This window comes from Aquarana catesbeiana, linkage group LG01 (assembly GCF_042186555.1).
Source record: "Aquarana catesbeiana isolate 2022-GZ linkage group LG01, ASM4218655v1, whole genome shotgun sequence".
Classification (NCBI taxonomy): domain Eukaryota; kingdom Metazoa; phylum Chordata; class Amphibia; order Anura; family Ranidae; genus Aquarana; species Aquarana catesbeiana.
In genome coordinates this window covers 395,360,127-395,385,059 of record NC_133324.1, presented here as the reverse complement: position 1 = coordinate 395,385,059, position 24,933 = coordinate 395,360,127, and the positions used below count along the sequence as shown (strand labels likewise).

General features: G+C 40.5%; 1 protein-coding gene across 2 annotated transcripts in view; it reads right to left on the bottom strand.

Moving 5' to 3' along the window:
* TRPM3 (transient receptor potential cation channel subfamily M member 3) overlaps positions 1-24,933 on the bottom strand; it is a 579,111-nt gene that overhangs the window by 25,711 nt on the left and 528,467 nt on the right. The gene's annotated exons all lie outside the window — the stretch shown is intronic.

The window sequence follows — 24,933 nt, the reverse complement described above, 5'->3', positions numbered from 1 at the left end:
GCCTTTTGTAAAAAATAATAAATGCACATCTTTTTGCAGGTAAAAAAATGTGTGTTTATTATTTTGTTACACTGCAGCCTGTAAAGCATTACAGATTGCACCAGCATCAGCAGATCAAGGGTGCAATGCCAGATCCTGCATACTCCCAGTCAGCTGTTTGTACCTCCCATATGGGCAGACAGTTATTGCACTACAGGAAGAATCAATTAACTCACCAGTGCCCTTGTAGTTAATAGATAACTACAAGCTGTCTGCCACAATGGAAGACAGTACTTGTAGTTCATTCATTCACAGGAAACTGAATGAATGATGCGGTTGTGTGGGTGGTGGAGCCCTGCACAGCCATGCTGTTTTTGGAGAGGATTCCCCCACCTGCCAACATTATGTGAGAACGAGGTGGGGGGATGGGCTGCAGGCAGGTACTCTTTGATGACATGTTACATGTTACACCCTAATTACAGGTGTAACATGTAGCATATTACCAAAAATTAATTTATCCTTTAAACTTTATGTTAATACTAAATAATATGATGCTGCTCCAAAGATCCCTAATCATTTCATTTTTATCATCAGTCTCCATTCTCAGAACTATGGCAGATTTTCATGTCTTGATGTGGTGCCATCTCAAAAATCATTTTATGTATTATAGTTTATAGCCTTCTATATAAGCTTATAGTTTTCATCTTTGGTCCCTCTCTCTAAAGGAAATGGAAATCTAGGATGCATTGCTCAGCTGTTGTAAAAAAAAAAAAAAGTATAATTTTTAAAAAATGAATCCTAAATTTTCTGCTAATGGCTCTTCTAGCATGATGGAAAGTTCTATCTTCATGCTGTTGTACTCATGGTCCAATATGCATTATTGTGGAGTTGCCACACCCCAGAAAATAGCTACTTACATTTTTACAATTTCTGTTAGCCTCCCTACCTGTACATAGTTGGATGTCCATAAAAATGTTTTGGGTGTGTGCTGCTGTAAACCTAACAATTTATAAAATAACTATTACCGAAATTTTCTTTCAGCTCTTTGCTGACCCAGGAGGCACAGGCATTGGATCCTTATTTGGGTCTTCATCACCATGTATTTTTTCCCTTTATTAATAAGCTATATATATTACTTAATTACTAGTATTGCTATATTATGCACCATGTTTTGGGTTTTATAAGCTATTTGCTCTTGCCTGGGTGTTCTTCCATTGGAGTTGGCTTTTAGCCTTTGTCATTTGAATTATACTGGATTCTGTTGTATCTGAGAATGTATTGTATTTTCTATATACTCATATAGAAAGATTTAAAAAAATATGCTCTTTGATTTTAATATTTAGAGATGTACAAATTTGTAGATATACAGTATTTGTAGGTTAGATGTATATTGCATTATGTGTGTTATATTCCAATACAGAGAATGTAATACTGTGCTTTCCATTAAAACACATATATTTTGCCTTTACATATAATTAGTGGCATACCTAGAGTATTTAACACCTTGGATTATTTTTTAACACCCCCATCCACGCTCTTCATGCTTCAAAATAATTTTCAGTAATAATTACAGGCAGAGACAGTAAAGATTTTCGTTCTTTGATGGTGACAGGCATACATGGCACTATATTATAGTAATATGGTCCCCTAGGAAGTGGTAACTTGACAATACATAGGATAAAATGACAAAACTGACAGTACAAGGGGTACAAATGGGCAATAGCATACAATACTCGGGCAAAAAACAGTCAATTGTTACAGTATGCAGACAGCAATTGGGTAATATGGGGACAGCAATCTGGAATTTGTGAAGAAATGCAGCCACCAAAAGGGCAATTATGACAATATGTTATTAGTTATGGTGGTAGTGACCATATGCGAACAACAAACTGGCAATTGTGATATACACTCACCACAAATGGGTGATTGTGATAATATTTGTACAAATGGGCAATGGTATCAATATGTGGACAACTGTGACAATAAGCAGGCAATTTAACAATATGCCATCATTCTTGACACTGTCTCCAATTTTGGCCAACTTACTGGCAATCTTTACAAAATGTAAACAGCAAATGGGAAATCACGACAATATGTGGTAAACAAACTGGAAATCATAAAAATATATGAACAACAGACTGTCAATTGTATAATATAAGGCCAACAAACTGGCAAGTGTGACAATGTCAGGTAAACAAAAGGGCAATTGTGACACTATGAGGACATCAAATGGGCAACTGAGACAATAGATGGGCAGCCATTACAATATGTGAACCCGAAAGCAGGCATCTGGGCAATAAACAGTTCAAATGCCCTCTCCACCTCATACTACTCCAGCAAACATATCTCCCTCCCTCCACCACTCACTCTGTCATATCCTCAGCAAAAATGTACCCCTTGTTCCATCACCAGGCAGGCAAATATCTCCCACTCCCTCCACCCCACCAACAAAAATAAATCTCTCCCGTCACTCCACAACTTCTCCAGCAAACCTCCCCACTCCTTCAACCCCTCCAGCAAAAACATTGTCCTCCATCCACTCAATGCACTCAGCCCCACCAAGCTCCTAATAAGGGGAATTCTTCCCAGAATTCCCCTCAGCTGTTATGATGACACGTCAGAGCAGAGGCCTCGGTTTAGTCAGTCCAATTGTATCTGAGGTCTTTAAAATGTATATTCCCACATGGCGGTAGTGTGCTGGGTAGCCAGGAGTGCAATCCTAGAGCACCCCCAACTTGGCTGTACCCAGGGCAGACTGCCCCCCAAGTACACCAAGGGGATTTTTGTTGTTAACTGGATTATGGGGTTAATCAGACAAATTATCAATGGAGAGGTTTTTAAGGAGCCTATCTCTACCCATAGCTTTTTATTTTGAGTATGCTATAAAATGTCACTGTGAAGAGATTGGTAATCAAAATATAAAAATAAGATGTTTAATAAAATCTTCTAATCTTATGCTGCTTTCAACAAAAGCACATAAATCATTATGTAAAAAGCCCTTCTGCTTGTTTCTGACTTTCAAGCTAAGTAGTGACGCTGTTATACTCCTATGCATATGCAATATTATGTACAATCCATACCTTGGTACAGCATATACAAGTATGTCTTCCTTGCTGTAAAGTTTATTTGAGCACAATACAAAACATGTCTGTTCTGTCTACATTCCTTCATTGAGCACAGTTACAGCATGTGCTGTCCACTTGCTTTGTTTGAGATCAGTTTCCCTTTTCATGTGATCACATAATGGTTCACAAAGAATGTTCAGAAAGTAATAGATGTATTGCCTGGTTTAACATGTAGTTGGACCAAATAGCATGAACTGATCGCATTCATACCTTTAATATGTAATATATTGGAAAAAGAGGTCAAGTAGGGAATTCAAGCTACATTTACTGTACAGTAGAAGATAAGGGATGATGAGCGTAAGACAGGTAGCATACCATATGTATACTGTATATTTCTCAAGTACATGTTTTTTAATCTGAATTTACATATGTTCTTATAACGCAAAACATGTTTTCCAACTTAATTTGTGAAACATTTACTTATTTTTATGAATATTATAAGTAAAAAGTTAATTTTCTTTGCAGTATTGGGATCCTAGTTTTGTTACCCTTAAAAATACTATCTGCACTAACTATGTATGTTCTGGCTTTGCCTAGTTCTCCCCCAGGAGAACACAAGGGCACATAAAAAAGAACCGGTTTATTGCAATAGAGTTTATTTGCAGCTTCTGTTGGTCTAGTCAACCCTGTCCCTTCTGGGCTAGTTTTAGCTCAGGGGTCAGTAACTAGCATAAGCTAGAGCCAGGTTAGGCATCCAATGGCCAATTGGCAGTTAGAGGTCCAGTTGCAAGGCAGATTAGGTGCTACAAGGGACTAAGAGCAGAGTAGATAGGCAGACTCTGAGTTTCAGTGCCACACCACAGTTTCTGCTGATGAAAAGCTGCATTCCAGGCCAGTTGGACAATGGCTGGAGGATCTCCCCATCACAAAAGATCGTGTCTTCATGTCTCTGATACCAAGACAAACTCTGCCTTGTGATCATCCTCAGGGGCCCCTGCAAATAGATTTTGCTGCAACATTCTTTTGGAGGTATTTTTATTAATAACTATGTATATATATAGATATTTGTGCACAATTTCACCAGGACTCTTGGGGTTCTTTGCTAATAACACCTGTTTGTACATTGGATTTCTGTACTATTACTATTTTTTTTAATAAAGCTTGTATTATTTCCATACTGGTGTGCATCTATATACTTATGGTTAATGTTATATGGTGATTGCAATAGTTCCCCTGCTCCCAATTACTTTGATTAGAATACTGTTTTTTCATACCTGTTATATCCCAGAAATGGATCCCCTCTGTTCACAGAGGATCTGTCCTGGGTGAAGGCACTGTCAATTTTATTATCAAACCCACTCTTCTGCCCTGTACACACGATCGGACATTGATCGGACATTCCGACAACAAAATCCATTGATTTTTTCAGACGGATGTTGGCTCAAACTTGTTTTATACACATGGTCGCACAAAGTTGTTGGAAAATTCGATCATTCTGAATGCGGTGACGTAAAACACGTACGTCGGGACTATAAACGAGGCAGTAGCCAATAGCTTTTGTCTCTTAATTTATTCTGAGCATGCGTGGCACTTTGTGCGTTGGAATTGTCCACACATGGTTGGAATTTCCGCGAACGGATTTTGTTTTCGGAAAATTTTATAGCCTGCTCTCAAACTTTGTGTGTTGGAAATTCCGATGGAAAAAGTCAGATGGAGCCCACACACGGTCGGAATTTCCGACAACAAGCTCCGATTGCACATACTCCGTCGGAAAGTCCGACCATGTGTACAGGGCACTACACTTAGTAAAAGTTCTGGTTCTCTTATCTATCTACAGGTTTAGCACAATATCCTGTTAGGGAGGGACGGTTCTCATAACTCCACATAAGAGGGCTACAACAATATATCAATAAAGAACTAGGAATGCAACAGTGGGGAACATTGTCCAAAATGCCACATCATTTACTTGGTAGATGTGATGAGTAAGAGAATGTAAGGTGTTGGAGATGATAATGTGCTGCAAGTGAATGTTGCTGTGTCATATGTAGTGCAACTTTGGTGTTTGTAATATCTTGAACATGAACATAAATGAGCATTGTGGTTGTAAATATATTTTATCAGGCTCATTTACTTAAGAACACAAGGTAATCATGTTGTACAAAGTGTAGTAGGCTGTGGCAAGCAGATCTCATCATTTTTATTATCTGACACCAAAATAATATTGCTGGGTATGACTTATATCACTACACATAGTATTGTTTCTTGCATTAAAGTGATTCTAAAGTCTTGTTTTTTTTTTGTTTAAAAATAACAAACATGTTATACTTACCTGAGCTGTGCAGTGGTTTTGCACAGAGCAGCCCAGATCCTCCTCTTCTCGGGTCCCTTGCAGATGCTTCTGGCCCTCCCTCCTGCCGAGTGCCCTCACAGCAAGCAGCTTGCTGTAGGGGGCACACGAGCTGAGCCGCTGCTCTGTGTGTCCATTAAGAAACACAGAGCCATAACCTGCCCCTGCCCTGCCCCCCCTCTCTCTCTCTCCTCATTGGCTCACTCGCTTTGATTGACAGAAGCAGGAGCCAATGACACCCGCTGCTGTCTCAGCCAATGAGGAGAGAGACTCCCCAAAAGCCGAGCCTCTTGTGCACATTGCTGGATTGACATGGGCCCAGGTAAATATTAGGGGAGCTGAGGGGGGCTGCTGTACACAGAAGGTTTTTCATCCTAATGCGGAGCTTCAGAAAAAATAAAAAATTGGCACCTACAAATACTGTAGCTGCTGACTTTTAATATTAGGACACTTACCTGTCCACAAATCCAGCGGTATCTTCACCTGAGCCGATTTTGCAATCGGGTCTGATATGGAAATTAAGGGGAACCCTGCGCCAAATTTAAAAAAAAAATGGCGTAGGGGTCCCCCTCAAAATCCATACCAGACCCTTATCTGAGCATGCAATCTGGCAGGCCGCAGGAAAAGAGGGGGGGATGAGAGAGCAACCCCCCTCTCCTGAACCGTACCAGGCCACATGCCCTCAACATGGGGAGGGTGCTTTGGGGTAGCCCCCCAAAGCACCTTGTCCCCATGTTGATGGGGACAAGGGCCTCATCCCCACAATCTTTGCCCAGTGGTTGTGGGGGTATGCGGGCGGGGGGCTTATTGGAATCTGGAAGCCCCCTTTAACAAGGGGACCCCCAGATCCCGGCCTCCCCCCTGTGTGAAATGGTAATGGGGTACAAATGTACCCCTACCATTTTACAAAAAAAGTGTCAAAATGTTAAAAACGACAAGACACAGCGCTCTCTCATCCCCCCTCTATGGATTTTGAGGGGGACCCCTACGCCATTTTTTTAAAATTTTGGCGCAGGGTTCTCCTTAATTTCCATATCAGACCCGAAGGGGCCTGGTATGGATTTTAGGGGGACCCCCACGCAATTTTTTTAAAAAAAAAAAAAGGAAGACGACCCGTCTGATTGGCTGAAACATGTAGAGGATGGTCCGCTTTATCGCATCATCGCGACACACTTCCGGTTCCCGGAAATCAACCAGTATACCGAGGCGGTGGCTTACCACTGCTTATGGGCAGATTTCCTGGAAACGTATCTGCTGTTTACACCATGTGCCAGGCTTTTAGGCACCCTTACATGTGAGTCTAATACCATGTTTTTTTATCTGGAGTAAATGTTTTAAACGTTGTTGCGCAATGAGGCTTTTTCTGTCATTTTTATGAGGAACATCTGCCCCAAACATCGCTAGTACATAGAGGAATGAGGCACTCCTTATTACATCCATTCATATGAGGAAACAACCATCTTAAACCACATCAGCCCACAGAAAATCCACGGGGACTGCCCCACATGCGTGTTTGACCAAACTAGAAATAGTTGGTCCACTTGGATGGGTGAGTTCACATCTATGTGGGGGCACCGTATTGTGAGCACATATCAAGCACTCAAGCACAGGTTCGTATCCACTTTGTAGAGCATGAGCGCTTTACTTGGGATTTGGAACTTTTAATGCTTCAAAGTTATTGATGTTTGCAACAAATTTTCTGCATGGGACTTTTTAGTGATTTTTTTCAAAGTCGCATCGGTTTCAAATGTGATATTTATGTAACATTTTTGGCACTTAGCGCGATATATTTATTTTCTTATGGCAGCAGATAGCTGCCATAACCCCGGTAAATTCTTAAATGGCGAACGGTCCTCTTTCTGATAAAAGTGGTTTCACAGCAAGATCACTTTTAACGGGGGCGGGAGAGGGGCTCCCGCCGTGCTCCGGTCGTCTCTGCCACTTACAGGGGCCATCAGGTAGCGGTTGGAGATGAGCGCGTTCTCTCCCCTAATAGGCCTGGAGCCAAGTCAGCGAAAGATGGCCCCCACTCGGCTCCATAACATTGGATGGCGGAAGCGACGTCAAACGTCACTTCCACCCAATGGTCTAAAAGGGGAAATTTTTTTTTTCTTTTTTTTTATTGCATTTAAGTGTAAATGTGAGATCTGAGGCATTTTTGACCCCAGATCTCACATTAAAGAGGTCCTCTCACGCTTTTTTTTCTATTACAAGGGATGTTTACATTCTATGTAATAGGAATACAAGTGACCCAAAACATTTTTTTTAAAGGACAGCGTAAAAATAAAAAATATAAAGTAAAATAAATAAGAAAAAAAAATGTAAAGCGCCCCGTCCCATCAAGCTTGCGCCCAGAAGTGAGCGCATACGTAAGTCACGCCTGCATATGAAAACAGTGTTCAAACCACACATGTGAGATATCACCGCATTCGTTAGAGAGAGAGCAATAATTCTAGCAGTAGACCTCCTCTGTAAGTCAAAATTGGTAATCTGTAGAAATTTTTAAACGTCGCCTATGGGGATTTTTAAGGGTCAAAGTTTGTCGCCATTCTACGAGCGAGCACAATTTTGAAGCATGACATGTTGGGTATCAATTTACTCTGTGTAACATTATCTTTCACATTATAAAAAAAATTAGGCTAACTTTAATGTTGTCTTATTTTTTAAATTCATAAAAGTGATTTTTTTGCCAAAATAATTGCACTTGTAAGACCGCTGCGCAAATACAGTGTGACATAAAGTGTTGCAACAACTGCCATTTTATTCTGTAGGGTGTCTGAAAATAAAAAAATATATTTGGGGGTTCTAAGTAATTTTCTAGCAAAAAAAAAAAAATGATTTTAACTTGTAAACACCAAGTTTGAAAAATAGGCCTAGTTCTTAAGTAGTTAAATTAGATTGTAAATGCTTGATCCCAAACCAATGGAAAATTAGCTTGGTTGCTACAAAGAGCATGAAAAACTACATGCTGTTACAAAATTATGTCAAGCTAAGATGCACAAAAAGTGGAGATTTCATATGAGCCTGGTGATTTGGATCTAAAGAAATATTCACTAATTTTGATTTCTGTAGTTACAACATATATCTCAAAATATCCATTCTCCACAAAAAAACAAATTGTATTTTGTTTTTTTCTACTGCATTTTAAAAAGTAGCTAGAATAGACACATGTTTATGGCAACAATACAGTAATCGGTGTTGCATCTGTGAATGTGGACAGTAGTAATACCTCCCTGTTGTAAAATTCTGGATTGTGGGGCTAATTAGGCAAATTATTAACAGAGTAGGGGTAAACACAGGGGTATTTCAGGTTCCCTAGAGCAGGGATCTTCAAACTACGGCACTCCAGCTGTTGCAGAACTACACATCCCATTAGGCATAGTAAAACTCTGACATTCACAGACATTACAAGGCATGATGGGAATTGTAGTTCCTGAACAACTGGAGGGCCATAGTTTGAAGACCCCTGCCCTAGAGTGTTCTCTTCTCTCATAGACCATTATCATAAACGGTTGATTTATTGATGTGTAAAGTGATATGAGAGGAGGTGAAGTGAGATTGGAACTTGACTCAATATACCTGGAAGTGGGATGAAGTGAACCTGTGTTCATCTCAATTATTTGCTATAAGAGTGGGAAGGAGTTAGGTCCTCTGCCACATGTTTATTACTGTCCTTTGAGGAGATTTCACTAGCAGATTAGTGGTAAGGGGTTGTTCTACTAAAACAGATAATACACCTAAATACTGGGCTGGAATCATTTAAGAGAGAGATCTTGGCTTTCTTACTAAACCAAGAAAAAAATCAATGACGTGTTTTAGATATCTGAGGTGTTATTGAATGTATATAAATGGCTTAACTGAAGATGAGATTACAATCAATATAATTTGATAGCGGTCATAAATAACTTTGTAGGGATCCTTTTATATTTGATGCTCTTGGACAAAATGTGTGATTTAACTGGGCATTATAACTTTAATCGTGTGTGAAGTGGTATGTCTGCATAGATGGTGATGAGTTTTCTTAAGACATTTTACACTATTTCTGCATAATGTGCATGAATGAACATATGGAAATAGATAAAAGCAGTAAAAAATATCAGAAGAGAAATGGGGTGTGTATGAGATGAGCAGTTACTGGAACTTGTGTGCAGATATTTTACAGTAATTTTAATAATTCTTTTTGATCTATTTTATTACCACAACTACCATAACATGGCATGAGTAAAAAAACAACAAACTCAAGGATGCTCTTGTATTTCTGTCCATGAGACACTTTTTCAGGCTGTACTGAATATCAGATGTGTCACCACAACAAAGACATTATTACAGAAGGTGCTGTATAAACTATTGATTCAATGTACCAAACAGTCAAAAAATTTAGGTGTTTTACATTTGTGTCATATTTGTTGTACTATAAGTATTTGACCTTCATTGGATAAAGAACAGTGTAATAAATAAAGTGACACTCAACAATAGCCTTATTTTTCACAAATAATCCATACACATCTGCTATCTAATGAACCTGTAATCCATTTTTCATGAAATATTTTTATTTTCTCCTTTTGTAATGTCCTCCATAAGCTCTCAAAACCTCTCCCCATCCTCACTTCTGTTTGTTTCAAACAAGCAGTGCACGGTAGTTGCAGTCGTGTGCACTGTTCTATGCACACTACACTCCCCATAGTCCATAGTTTATATTCCCCAGTCCATCTTGGTAGTGAGCAAGAGAGGGTGACCATGGTAATACATACAGTGGGAGCATGGGGAACAAATCTAGCCACCACCTAACAAGGAATTTGGAGATTTGGGGAAGGCTGAGAGCAATAGAAGGAGCTTTTTGAGTTAGGAATACATACATGATTCCTAACTCAAAAAGCACCTTCTATTGCTCTCAGCCTTCCCCAAATCTCCAAATTCCTTGTTAGGAATGCATACATGGGAGGGTATATATGTATTCCTGTACTGATCTGTGAATTATGAACAATCGTTTATATAGGCAAAAGTGAGTTACAAGAAGTTGATCCATGTATGTTGGTTAACATATTTAAATCTGATGTGCAATGGAGATTGTAAGGCACACCTATATCAACCCAGGGACTGCCAAATATCATACCTCTTATTAAGGGATACTGGCTTTCATAACCCCCCCCCGCCGTGTACACTGGTTTATCTTTACCAAACAACATAAACATCACGTAGCAATATACGGGGTGCAGGGCACTAGACCAGAAATTCTTTGACCCGGGGTCTGGGGCATGGTGCTAAACAACCGGGGGAGACTCGGATTACACAGGCTGCACATTAAAGCATATCACCCCAGACACCACAGTTAGAGAACAACATCCTTGACATACAACTTGGCGTCCCAGAATTTGAAAATTTGGGCTTGACAGCTAAACTTGAATGGAGCAGTTTTGAGGACATTTGCACCTAGTATGAAAATAAAACAAGAAGAAGATCACTTACCAGTCCTGGCAATATTAAAAAAATATTTGACACAAGAGGGGAGTTAGGGTAGTACAGCCGCTGGAAAACAGAAAGGAACTAGGGGCAACCAAGTAAATAAAAATGGGCAAAACAGGCTATTGGCGGGACAAAGTAGCTCAAACCAATCAAAAGCTGAGAGTCTGATAGACAGTGACTCTGAAGGGAAGAACACAGATAAGCAAAGAATGGAATCCCAACTAAAAATGAAATGACAGAAATGTTCTCCTAAAAAGGGATACGGCAACTCTACACAGGGACCTGAGTCAGATATTAAAATGGGTCGAAGACACAGAAAAAAAATTGGACACCCACGCCCTAGAAATAAAAACTTAAAGAACAGATGAAAAAATTACATACTGAGCAGAGAAACACAAGGTACAGAATGGAAGATCAGGAGAACCGAAATAGAAGAACAAATCTTAGAATCCGGGGTCTCCCAGAAACATCACAAGAAGAGGACCTACAAAGTGTCATAGACAAAGTGTTTTGCTCAATGCTTGGGAGAATGACTGATAATCTAAAGATCAAAAAATCCCATAGATCAGAAAACCTCCAAACTTGGCAAAGGAAACCCAAAGAGATGTAATTGTGAGTATCCAGAGCTATAAAGATAAGGAACAGATCTGGGAGAAACTTAGAACGGTACAGCCTGCAAAATATGAAGAGGTAGCGCTCCAAGTATTCGCAGACTTATCCCCAGAAACCCTGATAAGAAGAAGACTCCTTAAGCCTCTACTGGAATTGATGAGAACACATAACATACAATACTTTTGGGGATTCCCGCCATGTCTGATAGGATGGAAAAAAGGACATACAGCTAGATTAAAATTTCCAGAAGACGTAGAAGAATTTTACAAAAAACTCAACATCCCAATCCCAGATACACCATGTTGGTCAGATAGACAAAGAGATGAGACAAGCACTGAAGACCAACAATGGCAACTGGTCTCAAAAAACAAAACGTCAACAAAAAGAAAATAGACAAAGAGGAAGTGAAGAATAAAGAACTGACTGAGGGAGGGAAAGGAGGGGGGGTTGGACGGAGGGGGGGACAGGAGGGACTGTAAGAGAAGAAGCATGGATAAACAGGAGATGGGACTTTGGGAGCAAAGTCGGCTCATGGTCACCCACCCAAAAGTGGGCAGGGCGACTGACTCTGCTGGGGTACAAGGACAGAGCCCAACCTCAAGGGTAGAGAGTCCATCATAGGTAGAAGCAAGATGATAGAACCTATGTTGGACCCAAAAGCTCTCATTGAGTATACAGAGCGTAATGTGGGGGTAGAGGGAATGGGCTAGGGAGGTGGTGGGAAGATGGGAGAGTCAAAAGGGAAGGAGGGGGGGTGGGAAGGGGGGAGGAGGAAAAGAAAACCCCTCAACAAGCCGGGCGAAAGGAGCCCGGAGAAGTCCTCAAATTACTGTCTCTGAACCCTTTACCGCCCCCCCCGGTTTCCCTAGACCTCAAATATTCTATTAAAGAAGTGAGTTTAAAAGAGGAGGGGAGAAATGGAAGGGGTGAGGTGGGGGAGAAGGGCAGATAGAGCTATAATATGGCGGGTATACATTTTCTAACGTATAATGTTAGGGTTTTGAATACTCCTGGGAAAAGACACAAAGTTAAGCAATGTTCAGCAGGAATAATATTCCTACAAGAAACATATATCACTTACAAGTCCAAGATAAAGCTATACTCAAAAGAGCATCCAACGTGGTTCTATGTGGACTCAATAACAAAAAAAGCAAAGGGACTGATGATAGGAATGGCAAGGGATATGCAATTTACGCTGAGGGAGAGATTAGTGGACCCATAGGATAGGTTTTTGTTCCTGAAAGGTAAATTATTTAATATAGAGTGCACATTAGCAAATATACAGTGCCTTGAAAAATTATTCATACCCCTAGAAATGTTCCACATTTTGTCATGTTACAGCCAAAAACGTAAATGTATTTTATTGGGATTTTATGCGATAGACCAACACAAAATGGCACATAATTGTGAAGTGGAAGGAAAATGATAAATGGTTTTCCAATTTTTTTTACAAATAAATATATGAAAAGTGTGGCGTGCATTTGTATTCAGCCCCCTTTACTCTGATACCCCTAACTAAAGTCTAGTGCATGGGTGCCCTCCAGCTGTTGTGGAACTACAAGTCCCATGAGGCATTGCAAGTTGCTGACAGTTACAAGCATGACTCCCAAAGGTAGAGGGGTGATGGGACTTGTAGTTCTGCAACAGCTGGAGGACCACAGGTTGAGCACCCATGGTCTAGTGGAACCAACTGCCTTCAGAAGTCACCTAATTAGTAAATAGAACCCACCTGTGTGTAATTTATTCTCAGTATAAATACAGCTATTCTGTGAAGCCCTCTGAGGTTTGTTAGAGAACCTTGGTGAACAAACAGTATCATGAAGGCTAAAGAACACACCAGACAGGTCAGGGATAAAGTTGTGGAGAAGTTTAAAGCAGGTTATAAAAAATATCCCAAGCTTTGAACATCTCACAGAGCACTGTTCAATCCATCATCCAAAAATGGAAAGAGTATGACAACTGCAAACCTACCAAGACATGGCCATCCACCTAAACTGACAGGCTGAGAGCATTAATCAGAGAAGCAGCCAAGACGCCCATGGTAACTCTAGAGGAGCTTCAGAGATCCACATCTCAGGTGGGAGAATCTGTCCACAGGACAACTATTAGTTGTGCACTTCACAAATCTGGCCTTTTAGGAAGGATGGCAAGAAGAAAGCCATTGTTGAAAGAAAGCCATAAGAAATCCCATTTTCAGTTTGCGAGAAGCCATGTGGGGGACACAGCAAATATGTGGAAGAAGATGCTCTGGTCAGATGAGACCAAATTGAACTTTTTGGTCTAAAAGTGAAACGCTATGTGTGGAAGAAAAGCAACACTGCACATCACCATGAATTTACCATCCCCACCATAAAACATGGTGGTTGCAGCATCATGGTGTGGGGATTCTTTTCTTTAGCAGGGACAGGGAAGCTGGTCAGAGTTGATAGGAAGATGAATGGAGCCAAATACAGGGCAATCTTCGAAGAAAACCTGTTAGAGTCTGCAAAGGACTTGAGACTGGGGCGGAGGTTCACCTTCCAGCAGGACAATGACCTTAAGCATACAGCCAGAGTTGCAATGAAACGGTTTAGATCGAAGCATATTCATGTGTTAGAATGGCCCAATCAAAGTCCAGACCTAAATCCAATTAAGAATTGTGGCAAGACTTGCTGAATTGCTGTTCACAGACGCTCTCTGTCCAATCTGACAGAGCATGAGCCATTTTGCAAAGTAGAATGGGCAAAAATGTCACTCTCTAGATGTGCAAAGCTGGTAGAGACCTCCCCAAAAAGACTTGCAGCTGTATTTGCAGCAAATGGTGGTTCTACAAAGTATTGACTCAGGGGGGCTGAATACAAATGCACGCCACACTTTTCAGATATTTGTAAAAAAATTTGAAAACCATTTATCATTTTCCTTCCACTTCACAATTAAGTGCCACTTTGTGTTGGTCTATCACATAAAATCCAAAAAAATACATTTACATTTTTGGTTGTAACATGACAAAAGGTGGAAAATGTCAAGGGGTATAAATACTTTTTCAAGGCACTGTATACCGTTCAAATAAAAATCCAATAAGATATCTAGAATAAACCATCAGAAAATTAATAGAGTTCAAAGGATATGTGATCTTAGCAGGAGATTTACATTTTTTTCTGAACCCAAACACAGATAGTACGTCACATGTACAGGTGAAGAATCAACAGATACGTAAGATCAAAATGGTCTTACATCAAAACCAAATGATAGATATCTGGAGGGTGCAACATCTGAAAACACAAGATTATACATTTTATTCCCCCGTACATGGGACATACTCTAAAATCGATTACATACTGGTAGAACACAGACTTTTGGAATCAGCGAAAAGATCAAATATTTAGATATCATCTATCTCAGATTACGCCCCAGTATTAATGAAAGTGAGGATACCAGGAACATATAAAAAAATGAATGGATGGAGAATAAATTAAAACTTATTGCAAGAGAAAGGGGTAGAAGAGAGCATAAAAAAATAATTGGTACAATATTTTATAACAAATTAATCTAATGAGGTATCGGAAGCGATAGTATGGGAGGCCCATAAGGCCTATATAAGGGGCATATTGATCGCTATTGGCGCGAAAAAAAAGAAGGAAAGGAGTAAGAAAATGGAAATATTATTAAAATAAATTTTTGAGCTCGAACAAAAACAAACAAAAAATTGATGTGGACGTACAGTGTGCATTGGAAAAAAAAAGAGATATGTTAAAGAGCTAAAGCAAACAATGAGAAATAAACAAATACAAAGTATTTCTCCCTCAGCGCTCATGAAAAAAATTATAAAGTATTAAAGCTGCTACTATAAAAAATATAAACTGTATCAAAAAAAAGTTTAAAAAAAAACAAAACAAAGGTCTTTCAAACATTAGTAGCACTTAAAGAGGAAGTAAACCCTCAGCAAAAAAACGAAAAAACAAAAAACCCTGCAAGGCAAAGGCATAATTAGCTAGTATGCATAGCATTCTAGCTAATTATGTATTACTTACCTCAGGTCGAAGCCCCCGCATCGGTCCACGTCTCCCCCTCTGACCGCCGACATGTTGTCCCGGAGTGACTTCCGGGTATCGCGGCTCCGGCGCTGTGATAAGCCGGAGCCGCGATGACGTCACTCTGCGCATGCGGCACGGCGGGAACGGCACAGTACAACTGAAGCAACGGCATATAGCGCCATTGCTTCAGTTGTCTTAAGTGCGCATGTGCGGCATGACGTTGGCACATGCAAATACAGGGATATCTCCTAAACCGTGCAGGTTTAGGAGATATCCTTGTTAGCTACAGGTAAGCCTTAATATAAGCTTACCTGTAACATAAAGTTGTAAACAAGGGTTTACAACCACTTTAAGAAGTTTATATGTTAATAAACATAAAAAGTTCCACTTGTGTTTTACAAAGCAGGGTGTGGGGTAGTGGCTGATCTGTGCGTACAAAATGTTGAACACCAAATCTCTGTAGATCAAAATCCCAGATAAATCCTTCACCACATTGCTTCTATGGGAATCCCTTGTAGGTAATTCACTTACCGGAAGGTAATGGGTTAACAGCGTGCCTTTCACTGGTTTGGTATCAGCAGACTCTCTTTAATACATTCAAATAGGGCTGGATCCGTGGATGGATGTTTGAATGGCTGTCAGCGCACTCTCCATCCTTCCATTAGTAAGATGTGGATGATGGATCTGGCAACCTCTGAGTTAGCTTGCGGAAAATATCCATCCTACCATTAAGGGCTCTGGTACCTCTGTGGTACTATCATAGATAAAAATGTCTGATTCAGTCCTTAGATGTGATGACCGTAAAATTTTAGCAAGTACAAAAAGTGCCTGTGTCCTTGTCACTTCATGTGAGATGGGTAGATAGAATGTGGAGCCAAAAAAACACAAGGGATCAAGGGGGGGGGGGGGGCAGCCTGATGGAGCAAGCCCAAAGTGAGCAGACAGTTTGCCCAATAATCAGTTGCTATTGATTCCTCATTACAAGGAATTGTTAGTGCTTGTGGCTTTAGCCCAGCCAAGGCATTTCCTCCAGGTCCAGATGGTCTCCCAACACATTCACCCCTTGATGCTGTAAAGCAGTGGTCCCCTGCTTGTAAAAACACAACTGGTTGTAAAACACAAGTGGAACTTTTTATGTTTATTTACATATGAACTTCTTAAGCGCTACTAATGGTTGAAAGATTTTTGTTTTGTTTTTTTTTAAACATATTTTTTGATATGTTAAAGAGCTAATGGAACAAGACACCAGACGAGTTTATAATAGAATAGCTAAAAAAAGATATCAATGGGCAAACAAAACTGTAAAACAACTAGCAAGAATGTTAAGAAAGGAAAAATCTAGAAATTTTATAGAGAAAATAAAAGAAAAAGAAGTAGAGATGGTATTTTCAACCCCAAAAATAGCAGAAGTCTTTCAAAAATATTACAGCACACTGTACTCCATAAACCAAATGAAGGCACAGGAAAAGGAAACAAATAGAGGAGAGAAGATAAGGGACTATTTAAAAGAGGTCAAATTACCCAAAATAACAGAAGATAAAATGAAGAGGCTAGAGAAGCAGATCTTAGAAGAAGAGATAAACCTTGTGTTAAAAGAAGCGCCAAAATGGAAAAGCCCTGGGCCAGATGGGTTTACATCCTGGTACTTTAGAATATTTAACCACCTCAATACAGGGCACTTTCACCCCCTTCCTGCCCAAGCCATTTTTCAGTTTTCAGCGCTGTCGCACTTTGAATGACAATTGCGCGGTCATGTTACACTGTACCCTAATGAAATTTTTATCATTTTTTCCCCACAAATAGAGCTTTCTTTTGGTGGTATTTGATCACCTCTGCGGTTTTTATTTATTGCGCTATAAACAAAAGAAGAGGGACAATTTTGAAAAAAACACAATATTTTTTACTTTTTGCTATAATAAATATCCAATTTTTTTTTTTTTTTAACAAATTTTTTCCTCAGTTTAGGCCGATACGTATTCTTCTACATATTTTTGGTAAAAAAAAATTGCGCTAAGCGTATATTGATTGGTTTGCGCAAAAGTTATAGCGTCTACAAAATAGGGGATAGATTTATAGCATTTTTATTATTTATTTATTTTTTACTAGTAATGGCGGCGATCTGCAATTTTTATTGTGACTGCGATATTGCGGCGGACATATCGGACACTTTTGACACATTTTTGGGACCATTCACATTTATACAGCGATCAATGCTATAAAATTGCATTGATTACTGTGTAAATGTGACTGGCAGGGAAGGGGTTAACACTAGGGGGCGCTCGAGGGGTTAATGTATTACCTAAGGAGGTGATTCTAACTGTGGGGGGAGGGGACTGACTGGGGGAGGTGACCGATCGCTGTCCCTATGTACAAGGGACACGCCATCGGTCTCCTCTCCTCTCTGACAGGACGTGGATCTGTGTTTACATGCACAGATCCACGCTCCTGCTCTGTTACCCGGCAATCGCGGGTGCCCGGCGGACATCGCGGCCGCCGGGCACGCGCACCGGGTCCCGAGCGACGCAGCGGGCACGCGCGCGCGCCGCCGGCGGCGCGCGCGCGCCCCCTAGTGGCTCGGAAGGCGAGGACGTCATATGACGTCCTCCCAGAACAATAGAAGCCTCGTCCAGCCGTCATATGACGGTGGGCGGTGGCTTAGCGGTTAAAGAACAGTTAATACCTAAAATGCGCTCAATATATGAAAAGGTCAAGGAACACACCTAGAGATGAGAAAGGAAGCATTACTAACATCCATTACTGTAATACCCAAAGAAGGGAAAGATGCAACACTGTGCTCAAGTTATTGGCCAATAGCATTATTAAACACAGATATTAAGATATTTCTTCCAAAATAATTGCAAGAAGGATGAAGGATCTAATGAGAGAATGGATACATCCCGATCAGGTCGGTTTTGTCACAGGAAGAGAGGGGAGGGACAATTAGGAGTGTAGGGCATCTTCACTGGCCTCACGATTCGATTCGATTACGATTATCCGGTTCACGATTCGATTCGATTCCGCTATGCATCACGATTACAGGAGAGGATCAGAGACTGCAGACATGATACAGGAGATGGTCAGAGACTGCAGACATACTACAGGAGAGGGTCATAGACTGCAGACATGATACAGGAGATGGTCAGAGACTGCAGACATGATACAGAAGATGGTCAGAGACTGCAAACATGATACAGGGCATGGTCAGAGACTGCAGACATGATACAGGAGATGGTCAGAGACTGCAGACATGATACAGGAGATGGCCAGAGACTGCAGACATGATACAGGAGATGGTCAGAGACTGCAGACATGATACAAGAGATGGTCAGAGACTGCAGACATGACACAGGAGATGATCAGAGACTGTAGACATGATACAGGAGATGGTCAGAGACTGCAGACATGATACAGGGCATGGTCAGAGACTGCAGACATGATACAGGAGATGGTCAGAGACTGCAGACATGATACAGGAGATGGTCAGAGACTGCAGACATGATACAGGAGATGGTCAGAGACTGCAGACATGATACAAGAGATGGTCAGAGACTGCAGACATGACACAGGAGATGATCAGAGACTGCAGACCTGCTGGACATAGTAAGAGAGGTGCCAGACTGTCCTATCCAAGATGACCAATACCCTGCCCCCTTCACCACTAACCTGTCACCATATAATATTATTACCATAGCGCTCCCCTGCCCAGTGTCTCCACGGACCAATTCCCATCCTTCTCGACCAGCATCCACACAGTCCTCTGCTCCCCCCCCACCTCTACACAATGAGCATGCAGATAGGGCAATAAAACAAAAATGGTGTGCATTGCTTTGTGGTGATAAATGCACAAAGGAGTCTTATTAAGTAGTGAATATAGCCCTGAAATATATAAATCTGTGATCTGATTAAAAGAAATCTTTTGTTTATTCAAAGTAATTCCAGTGCTGAGTGTGCTCTGCTGTGTTCAAATCATTCACCAGAAATCAGGAATGATTTGAACACAGCAGAGCACACTCAGCACTGGAATTACTTTGAATACACAAAAGATTTCTTTTAATCAGATCACAGATTTATATATTTCAAGGCTTTATTTATTCACTACTTAATACGACTCTTTTGTGCATTTATCACCACAAAGCACTGCACACCATTTTTTGTTTTATTGCCCTATCTGCATGCTCACTGTGTAGAGGTGGGGGGGGAAGAGCAGAGGACTGTGTGGATGCTGGTCGAGATGGGAATTGGTCCGTGGTGACACTGGGTAGGGGAGCGCTGTGGTAATAGTATTATATGGTGACAGGTTAGTGGTGAGGGGGGCGGGGTATTGGTCATCTTGGATAGGACAGTTTGGCACCTCCCTTACCACGTCCAGTCCCCTCGGTGTCCCCCCTGCGGCCCCCTCACCTGGCTATGCCTCATCCGTCACACCTGGCTTGATATGCCGCGGCTCCGTGCTCCGCAAGCGGCCGCCGTCATTCTTAGCAGCAGCAGCTTCAGCCACCAGACCAACGTGCACACAGTGTCGCTCCTCGACACAGGGCAGCAGGGGGGATGGCGTCGGTCAGGGGCAGCAAGAGGGAAAAGCCGGCGCGGCTTACTCCCATGGCTCTTCGGTGGCTTTCGGTCGCAGAGGCGGGGCATAACACGGCACGAGGATGACGTCATCAAAACATCTTTTACTCCAGTCGTAGCATCGATGCCACATCGTATATGGTCAAACCGCGATGCATCGATGCTAAGATTAATTTCAACAGCCCTAGGAACAATGGGGTAAAAACTCTATTATTGCTGAATAAAATGAGCGCAAATAGGTCCCCAGCTCTCCTCATGTCAATAGATGCTGAAAAAGCATTTGACAGAGTAGACTGGGGATTTATGAGTACATTAGAGGCGCTAGGAATCGGCCCACGGATTAAAAACTGGATTAAAACATTGTATAATCACCCTAATGCGACAGTAAAGATAAATGGAACGGCATCAGCACCATTTGAAATGTTTAATGGAACAAGACAGGGCTGTCCCCTATTCCCTCCTCTGTTCGTCCTCTCCTTTGAGCCTTTTTTGACAACAATAGTGTAGATATAAAAGAAATTAGGATTGGAGGTGAGGAGCATAAAGTAGCGGCATATGCAGATGATGTGTTATTCTACATCTCAAGCCCTAAGATAACATACCAAATTTGATGAAAATCTTGAAAAATTACAGAGAACTTTAGAATTTTAAAATTAACTGGGCAAAATCAGAGATTTTGAAAATAAATGTAAGTAAAAGGGAAGGACGGGAATTAAAACAAGAGTTCCCATTTACATGGAAGACATCAAACTTGAAATATTTAGGAATAAAACTGACATTAACTCTGGAAAAACTGTATCAAATAAACTATAAACCACTTTTGAATGAAATAAAATCAATAATAAAAAGTGTATCAACTAGACCTATTTCCTGGATCAGGCAAGTAAACCTGGTAAAAATGATAACATTACCCAAAATATTATATAAATTCCAAATGTTGCCAATCCCACGCCCTTTGACATATTTTAAGATCCTAAAAGCGATTATAACAAATATATTTGGCAGAATAGAAAACAGAGAATACAATTCTCGGTTCTAAGTAAAAATAAATTTCAAGGGGGACTAGCGGTTCCGGACTTATATATACCGTATATATATATATAATTATATTATAATGCAAGCCTAATTTTACGGGTGATAGAGTGGACAAAAAAAAAACAAATGAAAAAAGATGAGTGAAAATAGAAGAAACACTGAGTGGTACTGCACTGGGTAAAATAGTATGGATTCCTTCTCAATTTAGAGAATTAGATACACAAACACAGGTTTTAACTATGGAAGTATTGAAAATTTGGGATTTAATACATAAAAAAAATGGAAATGTAATGCACCATTAATCTCATTAAGGGACACAAGTTATTTTACACCAGGGAAAGGGAGTTTTTTTGGAAAATAGATTAAAAAAGATAACGCACAGTTAAAAGATTTCATGGAAAAGGGGAATTACTTACACTATAGGAAATAAAAGATAAAAAAGAATAGGTGGAGATAGAGGAATGGTGGTACTTTCAGTTGAGGCACTTCGTATTATCACTACCACAACTAATAAGATCAGGAGAAAATGTGTTACCGTTAGAATAATTGTCTGTAGATTGGAAGGTCAAAAAAAGGGGATATCCCAAGTATATAAAATACTACTGGAGTTAGCCGGAGACAGGAGACCGACATACATCTAAAAATGGGAAAAGGATTTGGGGACATGGGTGAATGATGTGCAATTAAAAAGAATCATAAAATTATTTTTTTGTTCGGCCCTAGACACAAACACTATAGAAATTAACTATAAATGTATATCTAGATGGTATATAACCCCGGAGATAACTCATAAGTTCCAAAGAGAAAAATCTCCTAATTGCTGGCGGGGATGTGATTCCATTGGGAATATGGCACATACAAGAAAATTACAAATATACTGTAGATTTCTCTGAAGACCAATGGGTATGTTTGTTTCATGGTATGGAGATTCCAACAAAACGTTATAAAAATACCCTAATACCACACTTGATAAACGCTGCTAAAAGTTTATTACAACTACATTGACAGTAACTAGAAAGAAATAAAGTAGAATGGCTGAAAAAATTTGAATATAGATATAAAATGGAACAGCTTTGAAATAGTGACTGGGATGAGAGTGGAATAAGTCGGAACTTTGGGAAAGCTGGATGGAGTTTAAAAAAAAAAAGAGGAAATATGCAGAAATGCTGGTTCTAGGAGGATTAGGGCCAGAAAGAATAAGTAAGAAGGAAGAAATATAAGGTCAAGAAGGCAAATTGAGGAGGTTGGGGGGGGGGGGGTTCACTCAATAACAATAAAAAAAGTTTTATATTTTTTTGTATAATTCAGTTGTTTTTAGTTATTTTGCCTGGACAGTAGCATATTTGTACTTTGAGCAACTATGTAATTAATGATAGGTTTGCAGACACAGGATAAAAATGAGAAAAAAGGGTTACGGTGAATCAGGAATTGTGTAGCATCAGTAGCATGGTGATAGTAACCTGCAGTTAATATAATGGAATATTATACTGGTCTACAGCATATTATTATTATACAGGATTTATATAGCGGCAACAGTTTGGGAAAGTTCGGGAAACAATACAGAATCAATACACTTCAATACAAGAGGGTTAGGAGGGCCCTGCTCCTGCGAGCTTAAAATCCAATAACATATCTGTGCATAATAAGACAACAATATTGTCTATATCTTATGCCACTTTTGTCTATGTAGTCCACACATACCATCTGTACCCTGATAACCCAAAAATGCTTCTACTGCTGCACATTGTCTTTCTGACCTAATTTCCTTCTGTCAATATACTAGGTACATTGTGCTCTCACACAAGCCTTCCATTACAACCTGGATTAGTGTCTCTGTTACTATATGTTGACCTTTAATAAGTTCTACCAGCAGACTTTCTTTGACGTGAGTGTTTACATTGAACAAGATGTATAGTATTGGTTAACTTCTTTTTTAAATTCTTTCAAGTGTTTCTGTTAAACTCTTCAGATGAGTTCTGAAGTCATTTTGCTGTGGTTTGAAAAGTATTGCTTTATGAACTCAACCTATTGTGTTTACTTTATTGTGTTTATCTTTTTCGATACTGTATCATTTACATGCTTAGGAATTGCACAAATAGACTTCTAAATAGTGTTTACATTTTTACATTAGTAGCGATATCACGAGAGCTGTCATGGCACTTAAAGTGGAGCTCCACTCAAAAGGGGAAGCTCCACTTTTCTGCCTCCCCCCCCCCCCTGCTGCCACATTTGGAATATTTCGGGTGGGAGGGGGGGAGTGGGTACCTGGTTTGATAGGTGCCCACTCTCAGTTTTGGCTGAGCTCACCATGGCAAACTCAGCCAGAAATTTGGCCCCCTTCCTCTGCCACTGGTTCATTCACAAAATGCAGGGTGCTTCGCGCATGCGCAATAGGGAACCGGCTGTGAAGCCGCAAGGCTTCACTGCTGGTTTCCCTTAGCTGAAATGGTGGTTGCAGCACCCGAGAGCCGACTGAAAAACTGGCTTGGGTGAAGACACTGTTGGATTAGTGGACAGGTAAGTGTACTAATATTAAAAGTCAGCAGCTACAGTATTTGTAGCTGCTGACTTTTATTTTTTTCTGAAAGAGTCTGGAGCTCCACTTTAAGCTGGCCATAGACAGTTTGGAATTCAGCCAGTTCAGCAGGAAACGGACGAATTTCGAGTCATCTATGGGCAGGCTGGTTGATCCATTGACTGTCATATTGCTTTGTGTGATCACTGCCGGCTGCCATCATTGTATTCTGCCAGTGGGGAAGGCTCCCTGTGCTCCCCAGCAGCAGAACACAATAGGGCTGCAGGAGAGATTCTGATTTTCTTTCCTTCAACCCATGGGTGAAGGAAAGAAAATTGCATAATGTATGATCTGCCCTACTGTCAGTAATAAAGCTTGGACAGAGCTGTTGCAGCTCCCTACAGAAGTAAACTGCTGCTTTGGTGATCTATTCCTTGCTGATTGCAGCTCAGTTTCACTTGAATTGCCTTATTAGCATTCTCATAGTTACAGACACCTTCAACAGTATGTAGTTATGTGTATACACAACAGCTTACTTTCAGCTTCACTTGTTTAGTATCTCCAGCACACAACCCAATAAGCATCAGTACGGCCCACCCCAGCGCTCTCAGTTTGACTACAAAATTGTTTGGTTTAAACCCCTAGGAAACACTTTTATCACAGACCCCAAAAAATCACATTGTACAGTCTTGACTCTTGTCATGTTCAGTAATACGTTAGCATCCTTTGGATCTGAAATTTAATCCCAGACCACATGGGTGTGTCTCAGATCCCTTGGGGTACCAATTGGATTTTACAGCTTCAGTAGATTTTTTTTGCCACGTAAACTGTAAGCTATGCTTTTGGACTGCCATGAGGAGCAGCCCATGAGAATCAGAAGACACAGCACACACTAAAAACTTGCTGCTGAAATAGACCATTGCAGTATAGAACCAAGAAGCAACACTTTTGGCTTGTCTATGGCGGTGTAGGTGGTGCTTGTTCCATGATTACCCTACAAAAGTTTAGCTGGACATAGATGAATCAAAACTTGTCCAGCTCAGTAAGTACGGGACGAACTCTGATCCATTTATGGCCATTCCCGTTCAGCCGCAGTGCTGATCAGTGTATTCTGACAGCAGAGGAGTCACTGCTGTTAGAATACAATAGCACAATGGGGAGGATTCCTCTATCCACCAGGATTGTGTGGGTGGAGGAATCAGTTCATTTTTAAAATGGATCTTCCATTAATGCTCCCACAACACAGAGAAGGGTTTGCTATTTAAGCCATGTATTGGCTGAACATGACTAAAACAAGAATTCTTTGTTTCTCCAGTTTTAAATATTTGAATAGCT